This window comes from Trachypithecus francoisi, unplaced genomic scaffold, assembly GCF_009764315.1.
Source record: "Trachypithecus francoisi isolate TF-2019V2 unplaced genomic scaffold, Tfra_2.0 Lachesis_group0, whole genome shotgun sequence".
Taxonomy (NCBI): domain Eukaryota; kingdom Metazoa; phylum Chordata; class Mammalia; order Primates; family Cercopithecidae; genus Trachypithecus; species Trachypithecus francoisi.
Window position 1 is genome coordinate 71080547 of NW_022681453.1, and position 26725 is coordinate 71107271.

Genomic DNA, 26725 nt, shown 5'->3' on the forward strand with positions numbered 1-26725 from the left:
CCTCTGAATAGAATTTAGAGACATAAGTTCCTCTGTAACACACCTTCTTCAAATGCAGGTTGCTGGGCACCATCCCTAGTGTTTTGGATTAACTATGAAGTAGGATTAAAGAATTAGCCTTTCTGACAGTTTCTAGATGCTGCTAATGCTTCTGGTGTGTAGACCACATGGGGAGAATCACTGTTCTATAGCTACATATCCTGTAATATTTTCTGGTAGGTGTTTTTTTACTATAACAGTATGTTTATAAATTCATTCACAAATCTTTACAAAAGTAATTTATTTATAAGATTATATTTTTTTCCTAATAATGTTCTCAGTTAAGCTAACTTACACTTTCAAACAAATAATATTTCATTTAATTTGGCTAGCAAATGGCCTGGCTTGTCATTGGGAAGGCTTAACTCTTTTTCTTAATATTCAGCCAACTGTCTTTTAAGTTTTTTTCCAGTTTTATAGAGATATAATTGACAAATAAAAATTGTATATATTTACAGAGTACAATGTGATGTTTGACCTACATATACACTGAAAAATTATTACCACAGTAAAGCTCACTAGCCTATCCATCGCTTCATGCAGTTACTTTTTTTTCGTGGTGAGAACATTTAAGATGTATTGTCTTAGCACATTGCAAGTGTGCAGGACAGTATTATCAACTGTAGCCATTGTGCTGTTTATTGGATCTCCAGAACTTATTCATCTTATAACTGAAAGTTATTCTTTGACTAATATCTCCCATTTTCTATTCCTTCTTCCCCCAGTCAAATCCTGGAAATCACCATTCTACTCTCGGCTTTTATAAGTTCTACTTTTTTAGATATAAGAGAGATATAAGTTCTCTTTTTTTATAAGTTCTACTTTTTTCCACATATAAGAGAGATAATACCATATATGTATCTCTGTACCTGGCTTATTTCACTTAGCATAATATATCCTCCATGTCCATTCATATTATCAAGAATGACAGGATGTCCTTCCTCTTTAAGTATTAATAATATTCCATGGTGTGTGTGTGTGTATGTGTACTTTTTTGTTTTGTTTTGTTAATCAGTTCATCTGCCCATGGACACTTAGGTTGATTCTGTGTCTTGGCTATTGTGAATAAAGGCCTCTTATTTCCTACATTTCACAAATAATAATAAGTTTACAGATTGACCCTGGTGATGGACAAAGTTTCCAAAAGGCAAGTTATGTGCAGATCAACACGCATATCATTTGACTGTCTTCTGCAGCCCAGATTGCTCTATTTTCTGCCTCTTGAACTTGACTTGTGCCCATTTTCCTCACTCCTGTTGCCTGGGTACAAGTTAACCAGGAATTTCAAGTGCTTGGATAGTGCCTTCCTTCTCAATTTTAGTGGCTATGGAACAGAAATAACTTTTGCAGACTGGATTAGATCAGAAATACAGGACCTAAAATTGCTTAGAGAAATATGGCACTGACCTGAACCATATTTCCCAGAAACAGCAGAAAGCATAAGTAATTTTTAAAAAATATACTACACTGTCATTTATTTCTTGGACAAGCTTTTACAAATCATTTACATTAACAGACAGTATTTATTGTCATGTTGTTTTGGGAACATACCAGTTTTCATAAAGTTAGCTCTGGTGCAGTACAGTAAGAGCAGATGCTTAGGCAAACTTGGGGCACTCAGGATCCTCTGAGACAGGTGAAGTTTTGAAAAGGCTGCTTGTACCTTAGGGAAACCTGGGGTAAAGGCCCAGATTTCTGGGGTGACCCAGAGATGCCTCGTATCCTCACAACATCTGTGCATGTCATTACACAGCCACCTGTCACCCTGGAAAACTTCTGAAAAGTCCACATTGTCTGGCTTACTTTGTGGAAAAAAAATAGCCTGGCTACTAAGGCTAAGACTTCCCATTCTCATTTGTAAATGATTTCTCTTTATTTGATGTTATTCCATTTTTAAGAAATCTGTTAGGACTAGGATAATGAACCATGAGGGTTATTGACAATAACTTTGCCCATAGGAAAAGGGGATAGTATGTTAGAAATAGGCTTATTTAAAAACAGAAATTACATTGATCAGGTTAATCAAATGAGAAATTCCGAAGGTTATGCTACTCAGACTCCTGTCTGTGTTGGTGGTTCCAAACATAATACTAGAATAGAAAGACAAGAGCTTTCTTGTCTTTTCAATTCCTGAACCATTATCCTTTAACTTGGAAGACATTAATCCAAAAGAAAAACAACTTTGCATGACTACTGAAGACGGTATTGCCATTTAAAACTGTATCATCACTTCACTAGTCTCTTATGAATCTATTTGCTTAAGTGACTCCCATCAGTTCACTGATGTAATTTCTTTAAAACCTCATCAGCAAACATATGTTTCTTGAATGGTTCATATCTTAGCCTTAAAATGAATTGTAGTTTGTAGCTTTGGAGGAGAAATTGCTTTGCATTTATATCAAAATCAATTCCCTGCTTGAAGTAAAGGATTGACCTTATTATTGAAAACAATGGCAAGAGAACAAGCTGACGATACATGCCATTACCATTGCCCCACATATCTCAACCAGTCAGTGGTAATTCCAAATTCCAAGCGAGATCTTCTGTCTTCAAAACGGAGGTGTTTTACAGTCTGTCATATAGATGCTTTATCCCTGTCTGCAGAGGGCTTACACAACCAAATGGGACAGAGGGGAAACAATTATATACACACAAGTCAACAATCAAAACAACAGTTCTATAATGTACACATATATGAACCAACAACTATATGCAGAAGAGTGCTCTGGAGATTTGTAACACCTTATGAGGCTTAATTTGTTTCTGACTTTGATGCAAGTTTATGTTTCTTCCCTTTGAAAGTTTATTGTGTACATTTTGCACATTTTCTAAAAATCCAACACATTTTACATTATTTCTTTGGTCTGTTTTTCAGATCTTTGTCCTTCCTGCAGTCCCTGAAGACTTTACCAAGTACTTCAGTTTACAGATAAACAAACACTATCTTCATACCCCTTAATCCACAACAGATAACTGAAGTATTTAGTACGTTATAAGTATGTACAAAAATATTATATACCTAAACCACTTTGTACAAAATTGATGATGGGAATTAATATTTATTATTTACACATGCAGAAAGATATACATATTTATTTCTCTTTAATCCTATCACTGTTTCATAAATATTGTACTTAATCCATCAATAATACAACATGCTTTCATTAATCCCAAGAAATAATTAGAAAACATTTATGATAATGATAATATTACTTTGTACAAATATTATACAAACCCATTCAACCCATAGGGAATATCGCAGCTGGTAAGAATGTCAGATACCCTGTCTGCTCAGAAATAGATATAGCAGGCTGCTTATTTGATATTTAATGGAAAATTAAGCCAACTAAACAATATTTAACAGCAGACAGTTTTTACTTTGTCTTTCAGCCTTAGCTAAGACAGATTGTCCTTCTAAGTAGTCTATTTTATACTGACTTCTGTAATATATTCTAGTTTCATATCCTTTTAAAAATTGTGTTCTATGACATTTAGATGTTAGCAATGGTTTTCAGTGATGGGTCAAGGTTTTTCCTTGAGCCATTGCTGCTTGCTTTTCTTGTTGGCCCATGGGTTGCTGCTGTACTATACTTCTTTTTCTGATTTGTCTTAGAAAAGTAGTGACCCTGCTTCATGTCACACTATTATGTGAATGTGTTTCCAGGTGAACATTTAGTGACCGTGCAACTACCTTCAAGGATTAACATAATACTGGCCATTTAAAGATATTCACACCAGTCCACTTAAGGATTTATACTCACTACAGTAGTTTGTATAATGTGGCATTTTTTGCATAGTTATGGGTAGTAAGTATTATGTTTAGAACTACCAACACCAACTCAGATTTTATATTGTCAACATTTATAGAAGAGTAGATATGTAATATTTATTTCAAAGTTCAATTTAATTGCCTCATCCTGGAGGCTCATGAACTAATGCTGTCCCATTGACATCAACAATTTGGGAAAGTTGTGTACTTTCGGGAGTCTCAGTTTTAACATCTATATAAATGGAAAAATAATACTACCCTATAGAGAAAATGCAAAATTAAAATTAGGTAACTTATATGGAAGCATTTAACATCCTAATGAGAATATCCCAGTCCCTCCTTCTGTCTTTTCTTTCCATCCATCTTTCCTTCCTTTCTTCCAACAGAAATCTATCTCTTCTTTTTACTTATAACTCTTTTAAAGCACGTGACTTTGCTTATGTTGTGGCATTTCATGTACATATCTCTCTAAACCTTGACAGCAAGGGAATAAGCTTGTTGCCTTGCACTGCACAATGGCCAGCACAGTGCTTTTTGGAAAAATGTACATGCTAGATATTTGTTTTGATTAAATTGAGTTTTTGAATTGAGCCTAATTAATGAGTATTTCACAGTCATTTGTTGTAAGATTCACTTGCTAGGGATGGTATTTTCTCCTCTCTCACAGTACTGAGTAAATTATTGTAATCTCACTATGTGCAAACGTGTGTGTGTGTGTGTGTGTGTGTGTGTGTGCTTGAGAGAGAGAGAGAGAGAGAGAGAGAGAGAGAGAGAGAGAAACAGAGACAGAGAAGGAGGAGGAGAGAGATGGGTAAAGAAGCATCAGCAAGGCCTGTCACTCACGGGGTGAGGAGTGTGATTGGGGAATTCTTTCTACTGTAGGAAGAACATTTTCTCTGCTGAGATAATTGGAAAAAGAAATATCAATGTGAGGAAGATGAAATCAAAAGCTAGCAACTGAGATGAGCCAAAATACAGAGATAGAGTAGGTGTAGTTAGAACCATAGAGAAGCATGTGACGTGTTGAGCCTCTGAGGGGAAGCACTCCTGGGTCTGGTATTTGGGAAGGGTTTCAATGCTGAAGGCACAAAGAAGGCTGCATTGACCTGAATACTCAAAGGGAGGAGGGGTGGGACTTTGAGCTCCCAGCACAGCTGCCCAGTGCTTCAGAGGCCCCACTTTATACTTTCTAACCAAGTAGCTTCATGCTATGCTTCGTGTTTGCAGTAGGCTTAACAATCATGTTTTATTAATTAATCCTTACAGCTTTGCTCTGGGCTACATCTGTATTATTAGCCTCATTTCATAGATAAGAAGGCTGATGCACAGTGACGTTCAGTAACTATATACAGGCAGAAAATTAAGGGCCTTCGTTAGAGAAAGCAACAGGAGCCCCCTGTACTTTGATATCTTGAAAAAAATATGAAGTTGATTTAGGCTATTCTGCTGTCCCCCTTCTCAAGATACATTTCAGTTTTTTTTTTTTCTTTTTGTCTACTTGACAACCTCTTCAGACTCAGCATGATAAGAATGGGTAATCCCATTTTATTAAAGTTAAAGAGAAAATGAAGAAGTATGCTACACAAGTGTCATGAGAATCCCATTAATCATCCAAGCAATCAAATCATAGGGCACTGAAATTAGTATTAGCGACTGATGTCCAAAACTGTCCACTTAAGCTTGTCATGGGTGACATCTCAGCCATCCTTTGTGTCACCCAGGAACATGCAGGTAATTCTGTCCGATGTGGAGGAGGCAGTGTTGGAGGGAGGATTCAGCTCCAGCTCTGCCTGAAAGTTCTGGTGGAAAGGACTCTGCAATGATGGTAATTTCTAGGGAAGAGTGAGGAGAGTCTAAGAATTATTTTTAAAAGCAGCAAATAAACCTATCTAAAATTCCCAGTTTATTTTGTGAATGTCCTCAACTTATTTGGTGAATGGCCACCAGTGAATGACTGGATTTTATTCACTATATTCAACCCACCCGAAATGCCCTTTCCCTCTTCATTGCTTAATCTATTCTTTTGTCTTCCTGTAAGTCCAGCTCAGTGCCACAAACCCTTCAAGGTACTTCACTGTTCTCATGAATAGCTACCACACTGTTTCCACCATGTGTGTGTGTGTGTGTGTGTGTGTGTGTGTGTGTGTGTGTGTAGTGCTTTCTTTAACTTGGTATTGAAATCTTGCATCACTAATTTTGTAAATATTTGTATTTTGTCTTCCTGTATTTTGTCTTAAAATATTTTATTTGATGTAAAATATGTCCTATATTTATGTATAGTCTGAACTGCATCTCATCTGGCACAATATAGCAATCACATACCTTTTCCTCCTGAGTCTTTCAATTATGGGTGTGAGGGAAAAAAAAAAGGGTGGACGCCACCCACCCATTCTATGTTTGAACCTTGAGAGAAGGCTTTTATTTAATTTTAAGGCTGGTGATGGGTACATAGATCAAAAGAAGAAGTAATAGTTTGAACCTGTGGAGGAACATTCTACCGTATCTAATTCATTCATTCTTTGACAAATGAGAGAATTTGGGATTAATAAAAATTACAGATAAAAATCAAAGTGTTATAAAAGTGTGCTCTTACGGTGTGTTACAGGAATCGCTGTCATTCCCTTCAACACATGCACAGAACACAACCTGGAAGCCTGCCAAAACCTCTCAGGAGTGTCGTTTGTCACACCTGAAGAAGAAAGAACTGCCAAGATAACCAGAAGATGCAACAGTGGTCAGACCGCTGTCAGATTGCCCATTCTTGGCTCTTTGGCCTCAATGCAAATTAGTGCATGTTGACGGGAAATGCACACAGGAATTTAAATAGGACCCATACACTGAGCTGCTTCTTGCTATAGTTTACTCCAGACCCCTCCCTTGTCTCAACAGGGGGACTGGTCAGTGTTCTAGCATTAGCCTCCCACAGTATTTTAAATAAGACTTTATTTTGTCTTTTCTGTGTCAGGGTCTCTGGTTGCCAGATTGCTGAACTAATTAAAAGGAGCACAGACAGGTCTTGCATTTTTTCCTCCTTAGTAAGTTATTGGCAGGAGTTCCAGTCTTTCAGGTCAGAGTTTGTAGAAACAAGTCAGAAAACAGTCTTACTGACTGGCAGGTCCAATCACTACTATGGTAATCAAAAAGCCATGGTGGGAACTCTAAAGGAAATGCCGTTACTCAGGTAACACTACCTCCTACAGCCATAGGGACCAGGTGCTCACTTGTGGTTTTACAATATTGCATGAAGGGATCCCCCACATTTTAGAGTCAGAGATTGTAACCTGTTCATTGTTCTATTCTCTTTGCCTGATGTAGTGATTGGCACAGAGAAGATACTTCAAAAATACTTGAATTGAGTGGATTTATTTTAGTAATCTATCCGCAGAAAATATAAATTGCGTGAGGACATGTATCTTAAATTTGCAAAAATGAAGATATAGAAGGATACCTGACATTTACTTCCCACCTTGATCTCAGTACTGCTAGAAAATAATTTGATCTTACTAAGCCGGTTTTCCTGTTTGGTGTTTTTTCCTATGCCTGGTTGTTGGTAGTATTCCAGGCCATCTGTCTGCCTAGGCCAGTCATATAGAGCAGCACTGGAGATTTTCCTGTGCATAGAGGTCATAGCCACAGAAGGAATAAGGTCAGCTATTGTGGGACATGCTCTGAGGAACTGCTGGAAGTAGATGTGTGTAGAATGGTTTGCAGAGTACAGGTTTGGGGAATGGGAGGCTGGGCTGGACAAAGACACAGAAATTGGGCAAAATAAAGATAAACACACAAATCAGAAAGAGCTCACGGTAATTTGGCTCACAAAAATGGGCAAACACCACTTTGTTAGACTCTTTCCAGGCTTTATACTTAATTGAATCTTTGGTGTTTTCTTTTAATAAAATATGCCCCTGCCTCTATACTTCTGATTTTTAGCCAGAATCATATAGTATAGTATGATTTTAGACTGTTTTTTTCAAAGGAAACTCATCATAAAAATTATTTAACAAAAATGTCCATCACCATATTATCTTTGTAACCCTAATTTATCTAACAAAGCTTTCAATATTATTTATGCACATTAAGATGTGAGTGACCCAAAGTGATACTTCCCTTAGGTATATTTTCATCTCATAGGATGAAACACAACAATGATTAAACCAAAGATATAGGCTGCTAGTGGCAGAATTCAAAGTGTCAACTATTGATGAATGGGGAGATATTTTTATAGCCCGGATCCTTTCATGATACTCATCAATTCTCACTACTTAAGTTTATCTTACTAACATATAAGAATAGCTTAGCCCATACATAAAGCAAAAGATACAAGCATGTATTTATGCTAAAATGTCTGGGATATGAATTTTAAGAAAACTATGAAACATCAGCTCAATATATATTTGATTCAAATATTATGCTTAACTCTCAGTTACTTCCTCTGTGCTTCAACTTTCCTACTTCAGTGATGTCTCTATAGGTACAGTGTTAACCCAACTTATAATTACGGAACATATTAATTCAATTAAGTAATACTAGACCTGTCCTGTATCATCTACTTTATCTCCAGTTATGGGAAAGGTGTATATCCTACATTAATATGTTTTCCAGCAAATTGAAGTTTAATTTGTAAATAAGAACTATTCATTGTAACAATTTTGATGTCAATTTTAGAAACTATACACTGCACCCCCTGTATTCGTAGAGTGCAATAATTGCTATTCAGCGATCAATGACCTAGACCATCAGTATAAGTAAGAATCGTACTCTGAGATACTGTACAAATGATTTCAGGTCTTAAGTTATTTGAATGTGTTTCCAGGTAGCCGTTTAGTGACTGTGCAACTACCTGCATAGATTAATATAATGCTGACCGTTTAAAGATGTTCACACCGATCCATTCAAAGATTTATATTCACTAATGGTAGTTTATGTAATGTGGTATTTTTTGCATAGTTACGGATAGTAAGTATTATGTTTGGACCTACCAACACTAACTCAGATTTTATATTGTGAACATTTATAGAAGAGTAGATATATAATGTCTTATAGGTAACCAAAGGATTATATTATGTATAATATCTTACAGGTGACTAAAACCTGATTGTTCCTACTCTAAATGCTTCATAAGTTATTTCATTTGTTTTGCTGATTTCTCCTCCTCTTTTCCCAGAGTTCTCATTTTAAGTAAAATGCATGGGCTTTACTACATGGTTCCTTGCCCTTCCCTACTTTTTGTTGCCTTAATTTTCTGTTCATGCCAGTTTTGAACTGACCATGAGTTAAGTTGAGTTCCCCCTTGGATCAACAATGTGCAGGTAGTTTATTTGGGAGATAATCTCAGAAAAAAATGAGCAATAGAGTAAGGAATTATGAGCAGGCATACAGGGAAACCGATAAAGGGTGTGTTGTGTACCATTAATGTTTAGACCCAATGGAAATCACTGGAACTCTGTGAGAAAACCAGTGTCAGAATCTTCCTACCTAAAGATGAGGAAGTGAGGAGCAGGGCCTTTGTTTCCAACTTCTGTCTGTCATTGGATGACAGAAGAATGCCCTAAATCCCTAGGACATTTACTGCTCAGCACTTTAACATGCTACCTGAAGGCCAAAAGAAAAGGAAACCCTCAGGTGGAGAATCACAAGAACTTGCAGTTGGGCATTGTCGGCAATTTCTGAAATGGTGTGTCCCAAGTGAATGCGAGTAGTTTATCAATAGCATCTGCAACAACCAGGTCACCAGTAAGGAACCTTTGACTACGTGGTAGCCTGCTGTATTTATTTACTATCTCTTTTTTGAATTCCGAACTCTTTGTGACTAGATATTATTTAAAATTATCAGAATAACCTGTGATTCTGACATAGGCTAGAGCTACATATGGCCACTTTATTGATAACATTTCAGCTTAAATTTATTTCCGTTCTGATTTTAATGTGGATATGTTAGATGAATAACATCATAAATCTGATTTGTTTACTGAAAGTACTTGACATGAGTTAGCCAGTTCTCAACAGTGTGCCCTGTATGTGGAAGACACGGTTAAGGTCTTGTTTACCTCTGACAGGTGAATTGCACATGCCCTGTAATATGCAGTACCTCACAGCCGTATTCATGTGGCATTTTGCATAGTCTCTGCCTAAAAAGCATCCTGTGACTTTTTCTTTGGTACCATGCTGCTCCATTATATGTGGTAACTTTCCACTAAATGTCTTTGTCCTCTACCCTCTAAGTACATATCATTTGTGTATGAGAAAACCATCTTTTCTTATACACAGGCAGCAGATGTGATTAGAGGAAATCTAATTTGTCTGGGGTACTCTAGAAATGGAAGGAAATTACTTCACAGCAACATTTACAAATGCTTTCATCATAGGTACCCAGGCATTCCAACACTACCAGATGATGGCTTTGTGATCTCTATGTGGTCAGTGTCCAACTGCTTTCTAATGGGCTATATAAATTTCCTCTGTTTTATACTTATGTGTTGTGCTTGGAATACAAGGCAAATGTGTTGGACAAGGGGAGGTTGGTCAGGTATGGACAGAATTTTATCTTTGGAGTCTCTAATAGTGTTTCTAATTAGTGTAGCAAAGGCCTCTGAATTATTTGTTAGGTTTATCTAAGTATGACTGTGTTTGGAGAAGATACAAAGAATGACTTGTTATCCCTTTTCTCTTGTAATACATTTTTAGATCTCATGTTACCTTGAATTGATTAATTTGTACATTTATGCATAATTCAAGACTTATTTGATCTTATGCTGTGTTAGGCATAAGTTATCTGTGTTCGCTGGACACCCAATACCCATCTTATTTGCTGTATGTGTATGTCCTCAGGTGGTTAAGTGAGAAAATATGAGGGGGGAAAATGTAAAAGAAAATGCTGAGTGACTCCTGGAAGTCTTATACGTGTCCTGTAGGGGTGAAAAGAGGAGAAAGTAGGAGATGAACTTAGATTTTAAATGCAAAACCAGGACTAAAGAAATCTTCTGTTAAAAAAAAGTAGCTGCCTTCTGGTCCAAGAGCTGAGGGTCAGAAACATTAAATGACACTGGTCTGTTGCTTCTGGGTCCAGATATGCATCTCTCTGAGACAATAGACAAGCCCCTCCGAGCCTCAGTCTCCTCATCTGTGAAAGGAAATGTGTAGATTTGAGTTATTTCTTCCAGGTCTGTACTCACATGAGGCCATCTGGCTTTTAAATGCAGGCATATTCATATTTTTCTTACCTTCAATTCATATTCTCCCTTTTATTCATCTCATTTCTCTCTCAACCACAACAAAACACAGTTTAGTAATGTTTGTTATCGGCTCACTTTTCTTAACTGCACCTAATTAATAAGAGATCATATAAACAAATACAATATACTGAGAAGTAGAAAAATACCTGTGTTGCAAGACTAATGTCATTATACATACCAAAAAATTCAGAATACAAAGAACATATTACCATTTATAAACATTAAGGGGCAGGAAATAAATGTCACTGATGGAGATCTATTTATACATATCAGACTATAACCTGATACATTTTTGCATTTTGCCTGTCTTATAGAAGTTTCTCAGAATGTTATGGAGATTGGAAATAAATGAATGCCCATAAAAATAATATCTCCAGGCAATTGCAATATCTGATGTAAAGAGTATCTACAGGTTGTGAATTTTAACCACAGCTGGCTTGCAGCTTCTGCAAATGCTTATAACAAAACCCAGAGGCACTTAAATTTGATGTATTCAATGGTTTGGGGAGCAAGTGTATAGATGTTCTCAACTTATATTTAATTGATATATAATAGATTTAGTTGTAGTCAATTTTACTTTGGATAAGATGGAGCAAATCCAATTTTGCTATGTTTTCTTAACAGTTTGGAAAACTAACTTTGGGGAAGGAGTCAGAGAAACAAAAGATGAAAATACTAAATGGAAATAGAATTCAGGTGATATTAGGTTCCTAATATCAGCAGACAATATCAGTATGTTTTCTCTCTCTTCAAATATACACATGTTTAAACTTGTTTTAAAACCAGAAAATATGGGTATCTACACATTGAAAACAAAACTGGGACGTGAATGTAAGACAAAACTCACATAAACAGACAAAAAATAAGCATTAAAAATGACCATTGCTATTTTTACAAAGGAATTGTCTTACACTTTACTTTCACAATACTGGGTTTTAAATCTAACGAAACTAATAGAAAAAAGAGACACTAGGAAATCTGTTAAATATTTATTTACTAAAAACATAATTTTTCAGAGGGCAGTCAGGGAAGACAAAGCTGTGTGTTAAATATGAGCTCCCTGTCCAAAAGAGAATATACATTGGCTCTGCTTTGCAACTCCCCACCCCGATCCCCGGCTGCAGATGAAGAGCTGAGACCTTACTCACATGCAATTATTAACACTCCCAATAAATCCTCAAGATCCCGATCCTCTTGATATATGTCATGGCAGAAATAGCTCAGTGCACGAAACGACAAGAAATGCTGTTCCTGTCAGTGGAGAGATACTGTCATCCACGTTAAATCACAGGCAGATGGAGGCACTGAGAGCCTGAGTTCATAATGCCAGGACTTCATGTCTACCAGGGTTCCAACTCTGTCTCAGACACGTGTTCCTCACCATGGCTTTGACAGAGGACACTGCATCTGAGATAATGTTGCCAGTGATTGGATCCAATGCCTGACTGGGTTTCTGACTGGTTTGTCTGTTTGTTTTGTTTTGCTGGTCTTTATATAAACTTTTGACACACTTCTAGGACCCTGATCAAGCCATTTCGTCTTCATTCTCTGCAGTTTTATCATTAGGGAGACAAGGTATAGAATATTTACTTTGTTCTACAGGAGTGCTAGGGAAATTATACCACCCCATTCTTCTCCAGTCACTAGGGAATACAAGTTTATCTGTCAAAGGAAAAATATCACCTTCAATATTGCTATTCTTGGATCAGGTTCATTGGTAGCCTAAAAATAGAATCACTGAGATCTTGAGAGAGGACTTTGGCCAAGACACTTCAGTACCTGTTCCCCATTGGGTGTGAAGTGACACCTTGGGAGTAGAAAGAACGTCATAGGGGCTAATAAGCTTCTTAAGGAGATGAGATAATCACCTATAATCATTAATGGTGGTGACTCTCCCCTACTTTGCTTCCAGGAGCAAGGAGTGGTGCAATTCAATTAGTGGACAGTTAATTTTTTTTCTCTGATCCCTATACATGTCATGCAAAGTGAACACCACAACTTAGCTGGTAAGAATTCCCCAAAGAATAGAGTGCCATAAGAAAGGGGAAGAGGACACAGAGAGAGGGCAGTAGGAAGGCAAAGCAAGCTATAGTTCAGTTAGCTATTCTGTGACAGAAAGAGAAACCACAACTCAAGGATTATCAACCACGTGCTGAGTGCTGAGCAGAACATATGATTTGCAATCAAAATCTGACAACGTGCTACTCTCAAATGCCCAAGTCAGGGTTTTAGTTATTTTATTGAAGGTAAATCTGGAAATGTCATGGAAAAAGACAGATTCCCTCTATGAGTAGAACCATGGGACTTTCCACTTGAGACTGTGCAAAACAACAACAACAAAACAAAAAAAACAAAAAAATTGACCTTTCCATGATAGTCTGGTCCTGGCCTTCCAGTCCTTCCAGGGCTATGAACAGGCATGCAATTTTGCAGTGTGAAAAGAAAAAAAAAATTAGGTGGAGATTAAGATGAGTGTTTTTAAAAGTAAGTGAGAGTGTATATGTAAACTCTGAAGGTGGACCTGGTACCATGCTGAAAAAGGGATGAGATAAATAAAGGAGAAGAAATAAAAAGTCATGGACTTGAGAAGGGACAGTCAAGTGAGATGCAGCCTGGATGCTGATGTGGGGGTGTGCTTGGACAGCATATGTAAGCAGACAGTAAGCACAATTGAGATTGTACTCCCATCGTTTTTATAGCTCCGTTAGGAGGATGCCACTTTCTTTCCTTTTTTGCTATTCTTTTTTCCTTTTGCCAGTTTTTTTTTTTTTTTTTTTTTTGCTAGTCAGGTATGAAAGCCCAAGGTGCCTTGGTACTAACTTAAGTTGCTTTTGATTTATTGTCTGAAGCCAGGTTTTCAAGTTCCAGAGGCATTTACTTTCTCCTAGCCATTAACCATTTGGAATAGTAAACTCGCTGTTCTGTGAATTTTTTTTTCCAGTTCCAGATGAACGACTTTGACCTCTTCTCTACATGGTGAAAGAATTGAAAAATATAACCCAAAATGAAATAGAAAAAAAAAAAAAAACACAGGGTATTTTGAATAAATGCAGATAAGAGGGAAACTATAGCCTGGCATTTTGCAGAAGATCTCCATAAAGACAGGACAATACAGTAAGCTTGGGGTAAATGGAAAGCACTAGCAGTCTGTGGGTGAAGATATAAAATGGTCAGTCAGTCCAGTTTCAATCCAGTCAGAAACACTCACACATATGCTGACATTTCAAATTCTTGGAATGCAATGTTGCTATTTTCAAACTATTGAGGTTCATTATTGCAAGCATTGTAGGGCGGGTGTTGATGCTGCCGCTGCATCACACAATACTGCCTTTAGGAGTGGGTCAGGTTCTCAGGCTGCAGAACTATGGACTAGAGGTTTGGTTTAGTCTTATGGCCAGTGTGAAACTTATAATTAACCACTTTGTCCCATTTACCTGGGCTTCTGGGGAATTCAAAGCCAAATGTGCGGCCTAATTCAAATGTACAGACGTCTATTGCATACTGCCATTTGTTTTCTTTTCCAACTACTTTTTGTCACATTTGATCTACTTCGTTTCTATATTTGTATGTATTTTTGAAACCTGACGGAAATTTTTGGAATGAGGCTTATACAAGTAAATCAACTTATATCACTAAATATTAAAGGTATAGGCGGGTGTGAGGATACTCACGAGAAGGTATACCTGAGCATTGATCTGGTTATGTGATGTTGGCTCTCACGTGTTACGTATTTTACCTATTACAGATAACCTTTCTTTGGTTCTTACTATGTATCATATGCATGATTAAGCACTTTATATTACTAAGTACTTTATTTTCATAATTTCGTTTGCACTTCATTGCAATTCTATGTTGTTATGCACTTAGTGACAAAACGGATTCAAAAGAGTTCTGTTTTCTCCAAGATCAGTAATCTAATGAGTGATGGAGCTGGGTTTCCAGCCAGGGCAAGGCTTGCTCCAGAGTCTATTCTCTTAACTCTGGGGATAATAGGTCTGAGTTCAAATCACTGTTCCATCATATCGTAAAGATGAAACCCTGGTTAATGACATAACCTTTCTCAACTTCTGTTTTTCCAGTCTCTAAAATGAGAATAGGAATAATAATAGTACTTAAATCAAGTAATATTTAAAACTTTTAGAATGGGGTTTAGAAAGTGCTCAATAAATTAAAAATATTGACTATTGTTATATTTAAAGAGTACATACATAGTATACATAATTAAAATTATTTTCCTACCAGTAGAGACATTTTTTCAATATTCAATGAATCACATCTCATAACTCCCTGCACATATGCCCCGGCAGTGACTGTTCCCAGGAGAGCCAGTGTTGGAATGCACATGTCGACATTTCAAATGTAAGGTACTGCAAGGTCAGTGTGTCCCAGGAGAAGGCCAGCTGCCAGGAGACCTTGCAGGGCAGCATTTCCAGGGTGAATTCATCACAACTGGAGTCCAGACCTCAGCATTGCAGGTCCCAGTACTTGGTCTGGTTAATGCCCCGAGCTGATTATTTACGGGGGATGACTTGTACCAACTCACAAAAGACTGAAGCATATAAATTAGAAAGCCACTGTAGTAATTTACAATGAAAAATATTACTGTTAACCAGACCAGACATTTGCATCAGTCTGGCCAGTGAATTCTTGCCCTGCACACAAGCTACACAGGGAGTCACATTAACAGAAGGTTGCTTGGTGAGCAGGATGCTTGTTTCAAATGCTTAGTCTCATCAGGTGCTAATGGCAGCATGCATTCATCTCCATCTACCTGCCAGAAAGAACAGACATTCTGAGCAGTCCAACAATGCCGAGATGTCCCTTCCTCGGACAGGAGCAGAATAGACCTCTGTGCTTTGGTCTCATCAGGTGCTAATGGCAGCATGCATTCATCTCCATCTACCTGCCAGAAAGAACAGACATTCTGAGCAGTCCAACAATGCCGAGATGTCCCTTCCTCGACAGGAGCAGAATAGACCTCTGTGCTTTCCTATTTCTATAGTACTATGGCTGACCAATCTGTGCTTTGGATTGTTCTTTTCTTTCTATAGTCATATTAGTTATCACAGGAAAGGTTGTTATGGTCCAGAGCCATCCTGCCTCTTAATGGTAATATGGCTCGATTTCTGTTGATTTAATAGTTTAACATTTAGAGGGCACCTTCATTGTTAATCTTTTCAAATTCTTGTGGGTGCTTCTTAAACTACATACACAATGCAGACTCTACCTAATGTCACCACAGCATCATCATTTTCTGATGGTTTTCTCACCGTCCATGTAAATTCCTACTAAATGAATCTCCTTCTCTCTATTAAAATACACTAAGAATCTATACTTCAGCTGTCATAAATGCCAGTGTTACCAATGCCCCATAGGTTGTTACTAGCCTTCTTCAATATATTTAAACAGTAGATCTTAATATGTATTATATAAACTTGATACTTTATTGATAAAAACTTTATGGAATTATTCTAATTATGAGACCGCATTAATCAACACCATGTTAGTAAGAGCCTAGCACCGTTTTTGACCTTCTTCTTGCTTCCCATAACATCTAGAATAAACTTAAATATTCTGGATATGGTCAAGAAGAACCTGCATAATCTTGCCCTGGCTGCCTCTCTGACTTAACTTTCTCCATTTCTCTTTCTCTCACACAGCCTCCTTGATGTTTTTGGAATATGCCAAGTGTATTGCTACACCACATCCTTTGCCCCTGCTCTTCCTTTCTCTGAATGGCTCTCCCTCTAGGCAACTGAATCTGGTTCATTATTCTCCCTATTCAATTCTGTTCAAAAGTGACCTTCTCAAAGAAATCTTCTGGCCATCCTGTCTAGCATAGCATCCTCTCACACTTTATTCCCTTATCCTGCTCTGTTTTTCTTCTTTGCAGTAATCACTACCTGATATATTATGTGCATTTTTTGTCTTTCTGAACAGGATATATTTCAAGAGGCAGAGGCTTTTTTGTGTTGTTCACTAACTGCTGAATAGCGGGTACTTAGATAATATTTTTGAATGAAAGAATGAACTTGGTAATATTTTGGTGATAATCAGATTTTCTTATTTTTCTTGTTGTGCCAGCCATACAAGCTTGCCTAGAATGTTGTATTGGTGCTAACTTTTCATTTCTATGATTTTTTATCATGGTTATATCAAAGGAAGCCAGGGTAATGGTCAGACCTGCCCAGAAGCTCATTCAAGGCGAGTATCCAAATCGTATCCACTGTAAGCAGCTTCCATGAATTGTTACTTAATTCTACCTATTCCATTTCTTTTTCAACTTATTTACCTTTATATTTCCTCACTATTAAGGGATCTCTTTTATATCATCCTTCAAGTAGTCATCAATACTTTTTGACATTTTTTCTCATGAATGATAAAATGGTGAAGAGACACTTCAAAGAGTCAACAAGCAATTACTGAACTCATGTCTCTGCATTCTCCAGCAGCTGATCTGCTCTTGCTTTCAGGCCTTCTTACTACCACCATCTTACGACTAATCTCATCACCTTATGCTGTAAGTGAGAAGCTGTAGTGTTTGCTCTCATCTGACTTTGGGAGGACTTGTTATAATGTCCCATTAAGTATCACAGTGTGCATGAGTAGAACTATAAGATTGTACTGTCTTTTTAAAAGTGATTCTCATTTTTGTACTGTTTTCTACCTTTTCCCACCTTTATTTCCCAATGATATTAACATGAAGATAATTAACTAGAAAGCCTAAAACTTTTCATTTTTACTCTCCTATCCTTCCCAGGGAAAATTTGGGATTTTGAACACTGTTGACGTATGCCATGCATAGGTGTGGTTGGAGTATCTAATTTAATTTGATCATTAAGGAGAAAACTAATTTTAAAACTACATTTGAACATAAGGTTTTTGGGGGGAGGTATGTGAGGCCAGGACTTGTTGGCCTATTAAAACTCCACAGACCAGTTTATAGATTCTTAACTAAGGACAACTTTATTCTTCAGATCTGTCCGTACTGAGTGGCATGACATTTTGCTAGACAGCAGGTACTAAAAGATATACTCATCCTTCAGATTCACTCATCCCCAGACTACTCAAGGTATGCCACTGGGGTATCTTTGAGCAGGTTTGCTGATGCTGCTTGGGATAGTACACGGTATTAAATGCAAAAAGGAGACATTTAAAACCATTAAAAATGCCGTGAACTGTGAGAAAAATAAGAACTCTATTTTAAAGAATCATGGTTGTAAATGCACTGGCACCTAAGAGGGAGAAAAAGAAATATCAAGATTATTCTTCAACTCTTTATATGTATATAAAATGTGCCGGTTAACTGTGTGCATGTGTGTGTGTGTGTGTGTGCATGTGTGTTTCTTAGTATGTATAACATATGAACCCAGGAATATGGACTTGTGACTTTGTCATTATGTTTATGTGTCACTTAACAATGAGGACACATTCTGAGAAATGCACTGTTAGGTGATTTCATCATTGTGCAAATATGATACGTAAAGTATATATACACAAACCTAGATGATATAGCCTAGATTTTAGCCTGGGAGCAATAAGCTATACAATACAGCCTAGCCTACACACCTAGGCTGTATTGTATAGCTTATTGCTCCTAGGCTAAAAACCTGGAAAACCTGTTATTGTACTGAAAACTCCAGGCAATTGTAACACAATGATATGGCAAGAATTTCTGTACCTAAACATCTCTAAATATAGAAAAGGTACAGTAAAAACATAGCATAAGAGATAAAAAAATGAAGCAGCTCTATAGGATGCTTACCATGAAAGGAGCTCGCAGGACTGGAAGTTATTCTGGGTGAGTCAGTGGGTGAATGGTGAGTGAATGCTAAAGACATTACTGCATACTACCATAAACTTTATAAATACTACACTAAATTTATTTAAAAATTTTTCTTTCTTCAATAGTAAATTAACCTTAGCTTCCTATAACCTTTTTTACTTTACACATTTTCAAATTTTTAAAAAATTATTTGACTCTTGTGTAATAACACTTGGCTTAAAACACAAACATTATACAGCTGTGCAAATATATTTGTTTTCTTTGTATCATTCTATAAGCATTTTTCCATTCTTAATTTTTAATTTTTTTTAACTTTATAAACATTATTAACAACTAAGACAAAAGCATACACATTAGCCTAGACCTACACGGGGTCAGGATCATCCATAGCACTGTCTTCCACCTCCACATCTTGTCCCACTGGAAAGTCTTCAGGGGCAATAACATGCATGAAGCTGTCATTTCCTATGATAACAATGCCTTCTTCTGGAATACCTCCTGAAGGACCTGCCTGAGGCTGTTTTGCAGTTAACTTAAAAAAAAAATAGGTAGAAGGAGAACACTCTAAAATAATGATAAAAATACATTCTGGTAAATACATAAACCAGTAACATAGTTGTTATCATTATCAAGTATTATATATTGTACACAATTGTATGTGCTATACTTTTGTGTGACTGGAGTACCATGTGTTTGTTTACACCTGCATCACCACAAACACATGAATAATGCATTGCAATATAGTGTTAGGATGACAATGATGTCAGCAGTCAATAGGAATTTTCCAGCTCCATTATTATTTTATGGCACCACCATGGTATATGTGGTTCATCATTGAGGGAAAAGTCATTGTGTGGTACATGATTGTATATGATACATGGGTAGGCTGGTAGACTACTCTTTGCTCTAGGATGGTAACTCCTATCTGGACACTTTTCATTTGTTACTGTTTGACCTCTTTGCTTGCATTACGGGCTATATTTAAATAAATGGGTAACATTCTCTCCGAGGTTGATTTAAACCAATATCCTGTATGTTGCTGCTGCAGCTTCCCAACATTTTGTGTAGGGGGATGCGATTGAAGTTGTGTTTTAATATGGAGCCACACTGTTTTCTTTCTCTGACCCAGTCTACAGTCAGCCTGTCCCATGGCTGCCATCACAGAGAATAGCTGTGTTGGAGCTGTGTTGTGGTAGGAATCACTTCTGTGCTGGTAGATTTTCGAGGACTTCATTGGTGATGATCCCATGTTTCCTTTCTATGTGATAGCTGAGATGATCTAAGTCAGCCTCTCAGATAAGGGAAGAAGATGATAACCTATATGATAAGATTTGAGAGGTAACACGAGAGCTATTTTATTCCTAATTAATTACTATGTTAGTATCAATGTGCCTCAAATTTCATTTCCAGAAGCATTTCTTTTCATGTAAATGTTGCCCCCTCTCCTCTCTGAAAGGATCTAGTCCTCTTGGCAAGGATTGAACACTGATGTGTTAGAGTTAGTGATACTATTAGCATCATTTGGAAGAATCTGGGTTCTGAAGAGGACACAATTGTGGAGAACCATTTACCTCTTATAAATTTTAGGCAGAAATTTTCCTCATGTTACAATTATTAAGTCAGATAAGAATCCCATGAAGATGGAAGCAATACTTTCACAATATCTACCACATATATTGTTCTACTGAAGTAAATGAATTCAGATTAAGCATAGAACAGTAGCTATGCTGAGACAATAACATATCAATTTTGCACATACTGAAGAGGTAATGACGACTGTTGTGGCCCTGTTTTTGTTTTCAAACAGAGTGGGAAAGGATGGAAGAGTTTCAGTTTCTATGTCTTCAGTATATGGCATCCTGAGGAACTGAGAACAGTTAAAGACGTTTATTCTCACCATCAATAAGAATTAACATGAAAGCATTTATTACGAGTTATTCACTCTTCTTGACCATTGAAAATATCTCAGCAAGAGTCCACTGTAGGTGCCCAGATAATCAAAACCAGAATAAATGTTTTCTGGTCTTCCCAACAGCCTTATAATGCTAATAATAAAATTATTATTCAAATTGTGATAGACCCAATGGCTTATCATGCTAATAATAAAATTATTATTCAAATTGTATTTAGTTTATTGATAATAAGTTATTTGCCACAAATTTTATACTTACTAATTAGCAAAGCAAGACTTGAATTCAAGTATTTCTCATTCCAAATCACATATTGTCAAAAACCACACTCCATTGCCTTTTTAAGCAAGTTTGAAATGAGAGCTAAAGACATATTGGTCATTAAAAATTGTGATTTATATGGGCCAAGGGGGAGGGGGAAATGGGAGAGTTGCTGTTCATTAGGTATACAGTTTCATTTATGCCAGATGATTAAGTCCTAGATATCTACTCTAAAATATTGTGTCTATGGTTAATAATGCTGTATTGTACACTTAATATTTTGTTAAGAGAGTAGATCACATTTGAGAGGTTTTTAATCACAATAAAAATAAATGCATACATACAAGTATTCTAACCATGAAAAAAGTCAATTATAGATGCTGTGATGGGAATATGTGTTGGCTATAATGGAATCACAGAAGATTGTGATAGTCTTTCTATTATGAAGTAAGAGGAATTATGGAAAGCTTTATTAGAGAAGTATACTCAAACTATTTTAAAAGATGTGCAGGAGGTTACCAGGTTAACAAACTATGAAATAGAATATTCCACACAAAAGGACCAGAGTGAGAATTGCAAAAGGGCTTATATAGTACTTTTTATTTGAAAACTGAAAATAATTCATGTGAGACAGTGCAAAAGATACTGGTATATCTACCCCCAAGATATAGCTTAACAAACAAATAGATAAACAGATTAATAAATACATAAATAAGCTGATGCCAATTTTCCTTATTAGGTAGGATAGCTTCCGGTACAGTATTAGGAAGTAAAAATTTGAGTAGAGAATATTACTCTTAACACTTGGATTATAGGATTGACTAGATTCACAAGATAGCTGGAGAATCTTCTAAGCATGAGCATGTGGCCTCATTTATGATACTTAGACTTAGATATTCTGTGCTTGAAACATTTATTTTGACCTAATTCATCACCAGGGTCATTTAACTCTTATTGTATGTTCCACCCAGCACCTAAAAATCTTATACTCAGAGCTACATCTTATTATAAAGTTTAATGACTTTATTTACAATACTTCTTCTACCACACATACACACCACATGGTGTCTTGTTTGCACCTTTGTTTTGAGATATTTACCCCCAAATGGAATGAACCTGTGTTCATTGCAAATTTAAACTTCCAAACTGTATAATAATGGAAATGAAAGCCTTGTACAAAATTAATCACTGCTAATACATTTGTGTATAACTTTCCAGTATTCAAATGCATATTTTACCTATTTGAAATTGTATTGAAATATAATATTTTTCTGACTTTCTTCCCTGTTAACATGATAACAAAAGCATTTCCCATCTTTTTAAATTCCTCGACCAATACCGTTTTAATGGCTGCATGGTGGTGTGTCTAGAAGAACTATCATTTTCTTAATGTTTTCTCTATAATTGAACACTAATAGTGAGACATCAGATATAAATATTCTGTGGTCAACTAACAATTACTGTTGGCACTGTGTGTGTGTGTGTGTTTTTGTGTGTGTGTGTTGTGGCAGTTGTTGGTAGAAGGTTTAAGCTGAGGGAAAATATGCCATATCTCCCCCCATCTCAATTTAAATAGGTTTTAAATTAATTCTTGGCTGATTCTCTGACCTGAACCCTGATACCAAGCTAAGAGGGAGGGAGGGGATGGAGCTAAAAAGAGCTAGAGCTTGAGGAAAAATGAGGTACAAGAAAAGTATAGAGAGGTACCAGGGAAAGAATGAATTTGAATAGAGGGAAAGAAAGAAGGATGGTAGAGAATACAATGAAACATTTTGCCAATTATTTCTCTATGACTTGCCAAGGTGGCCGGGATGGAATTATGCTTTCAGAATATGGCATTCAGTTTGCTATCCATATCATTTCCTTATCCCAAACTCGACTCAACTGTTTTGCAGAAGCATGTGAAAGTATGTGTGACATATTCCCTCTTCTGATATGGGTAACTGTAGCATTTTAGAAGCTGGTCTTATTGCAAATAAATAAATAAATAAAATAAAATAAAAAATATGTGTTCTGTTGCAAAACTCTGGAATTAGATTTCCTGCTGCCCTTTCACCTCCTCAACTGCCTAGTATACCACAGCCGTCTTAGTGATGGCAGTCCTGAATCCTTGGCCTTAAACCAGCCGTGCTCCCCTGGGGCTGCACACAGCAGTACTCTGAAATTCCTACTTACTAGCTCCTTCAACAAGACTGATGCTGAAAGGGTTTTGCCTCTGCTTTCAGCATTCATTACATCCCTTATAAATGAAACATGAATGTAATTCATATTTCTTCTAGGGAGAGAAGTTTTAGAGGCTTCATTTATTCATTCATTCAACAAATATTTATAGGGTCCCTTCTGCACTAAAATACTGTGGCAGGCACTGTGTGGGGTGCAGAGATGCATAAGTACAGTTTCTACCCTTAGGAGTTTAGTCTACCACTAAAGCCTATTAATTTTGCCTCTTCTGTATTTTCTTTATCCATCTACTTTTGTCTACCCTAACTACAAAGGTCCTAATTCAAGCAACCATATGTTCTTTCTGGATTACTACATGTTAAGAATTTGATGAAACTGAAATTATTGTTATGCTTAAAAACGTTCATTGTCAGGCCAACTTTCTACATCCTTACTGTAAACTATAGGGCCTTATAGGCTCTATAAATTAAAACTGAGGTAAAATCTCCTGCTTCCCCCAATTCTAGCCATCTTGAATTTTTTTTTAGTTCTTTGAATGTGCAATGATCTGTTTTTATTACTAGGATTTTGTGTATCTTCTTCTATCTGTTTCTTCTTCTTCTAAGATTTTGCTCACCTTATATTCATAACCTCCTCCCCTATTTACCTACCAAAGTACTATTTATTGTTTAGGTCTTAAACTAGATACAAAATTTTTTTTCTTGAAATGGAGTCTCACTCTGTCACCCAGGCTGGAGTGCAATGGCGTGGTCTGCTCACTGCAACCTCCTCCTCCTGGGTTCAAAGGATTCTTCCACCTCAATCTCCAAAGTGGCTGGGACTACAGGTGCCCGCCACCACACCCGGCTAATTTTTGTATTTTTAGTAGAGATGGGGTTTCACTATGTTGGCCAGGCTGGTCTCCAACTCCTGACCTCCTGATCCTCCTGCCTTGGCTTCCCAAAGTGCTGGGATTACAGGCGTGAGCCACTGTGCCCGGCCTAGATATAACTTTAACCACGAATATTTTCCTATGTGCTCATGTGCCTCTCCCAGCTGCAGACCATATTTGGTTCCCCTTGTTTGTGCTCTATGACACCTTGTACTACCATCTTCATACCATTCATCATACTTCTTTATTGTTTCCCTGCATGAGCCTCTATTAGGTTACACTTTTCATGAGGCAGCTACAGTGTCTAGCTTGTTTTCCGTTGTGTCCTTATTATGTACTAGAGTGCCTGCTATACTGTATTTATAACTGGGAACATTTTAATTAAATTGTTGTATTAATAAACCTGTAGTACCATTCAGGATCCCTTACATACACCACTAATGATCCATATACCATACACATTAATGTGTTACATACTGGGTAAAACTATATATGATTACGTGGTAGGTTCATAGGAAGTGTTATAGGTTTTACAGGCCAAAATAAATCTCTGTGAATGGGAGAGTCATGGAAGACTTGCTGGGATTAGGAGAAAGTTGAATAGTATCGTGAACAAAAAGCAGAATTATGTGCAATCAAAATTTTGACTTTATGTATTGATTGGGTAGGAAAAATTATGTTGAGAAGAAGCAGGTGAGAAGATTGAAAAGGAAAAGTGATAATTATGAAAGGATGTGAGTGCTGGGCTCTAGAGCCTCAGTGTTCTTCTGTGGGAATTGGAGTTCCATTTACCTCCAGTGATTATTAAGCAGGAGAGTGAACTATGAACACAATATTTTCAGAGTATTGAATTGGCAGTTGTGTGTCTGTTGGGTTGTGGTGAGAGAAAAAAAGGACACACTAATTATAATGAGTGTTCTGATTCTCATTAGAGTGGTGGGAAGGAAAAGATTGTAAAGAAATATGACATAATATTCAACTTGACTTGGAAGATAAGTTCAGCTCTTAATTAGGTAATAGTGAATCAAAAACAATTACAACTTTATAAGCATAATTTTCTCAAAAATATGAAACTACTGAACAGTTGACAAATATTGGGATATTACAGTAGAGAGGGAGTTGTGGGAGTGATACAGATTGTCTTAGAGTAATACAAAAAGTCACAGATTGACAGGTTGGCAGGGTCATTGGAAATTATTTAGAGTAAAATACTTTTTGCAGGTGAGCTACAAAGGACTTGTAATAAATTTGAGATGATTCTATACATATTGATAGAAGCTTTCAGAGGGTATTGAAAATTAAGAGAGTGAAAGCTAAGAGAAATCAGGGTGGAGCTGCACATTTGGAAAGAATCATTTGAGGGCTTGTTGTGAAATCCCTGAGTGAGTGTTCCTTGAGGGAGAAGGCATAGATCTTTAAGTGCTAACTTTATTCACAGTAGGTGTAATAAAATATGGTATATTGTCCAATTTATCTACAGTGGCTTGTTAAGTATATAATTATAAATTGGTATGGTGGTGGGCTATCTGAAAAAGAAGCAAGGAACAGAAAAGAGTAGAAATTCAAGTTCTGAGGATCTAACATCTTTCATTTACTTTTTAATTGATATATAATAATTGTACATATTGACAGAGTACAATGTGATTTTCCATACATGTATGCTTTGTATAATGATCGAATCAGGGTAATTAGCATAACTATCACCTCAAAAACATATTGTTTCTCTGTAATGAGACCATTCCCAATCCTATCTTGTAGTTGTTTTGAGATATACAATATATACAATAGGCATATACAATATACCTATCTTGTAGTTGTTTTGAGATATATGATACCTTATGGGAGTACTCAGAGTGTGGAATGTTTTCTCTCTCTGAGAAGGGGTAGGATAAAAAAGTTGGGCAACCAGTTGACGGAATCTTGGAGCAACCCTGAATGATTACAGCTTCTATGGCATTCGCACTGCTGTGTGAAGGTGTTGTTAACTCACTTTCACATATTAAATGAAATTTTAACAAATCATGTTGAGCAATGTGATCACAGACTAAAGAAATAAAGAAAAATAAGAGATGGAAAAACTCAGGAAATATATATGGATCTAAATGAATTAAAAGCTAATGTATACTGAATACTTCCTGACACACTTTTTCATATACATTATTATACTAATCTTTACAATAACATGGTAAAGATGAGAAAGCTCAAAGCCCTGTTTAATAACTCATGTAAGTAAACATATGTAGAATCTGGAAAGGATGGGGTGCAACGGAGCCTGTGTAACTGCAGAGTCTGAAAAGAACTACACTAAATGGAGGGATTAAATAGGAGGTAAAGGAAGCAAGGGAGGGGCAAGGATGAAGGTAAAGGAAAGTGTGTACTGGTGAGAGAATCAGGAGAAAGTAGGTTAGAAGAATTCTGACTGTGTAAATGAGAGAAATGTATGTGGCCACCAAGTCCTATATTCTCAGAATATCTTCCTCACTTGCCAGACATCTTAAAAGCTGGCACAGTTCACTCCCAAAAAACATTAGAAGCCTGGTAAGTGGGCAGGAGTATTTTCCAAGTGGAAACCAGAAGCCCACCACTGACATACATGAGGTATTCCCAGGGGGCTTTTTAGACTACCTTCAGGCCCCCAAATATCTTTACCTCCCCCTAATATATGAGAAAATGAAA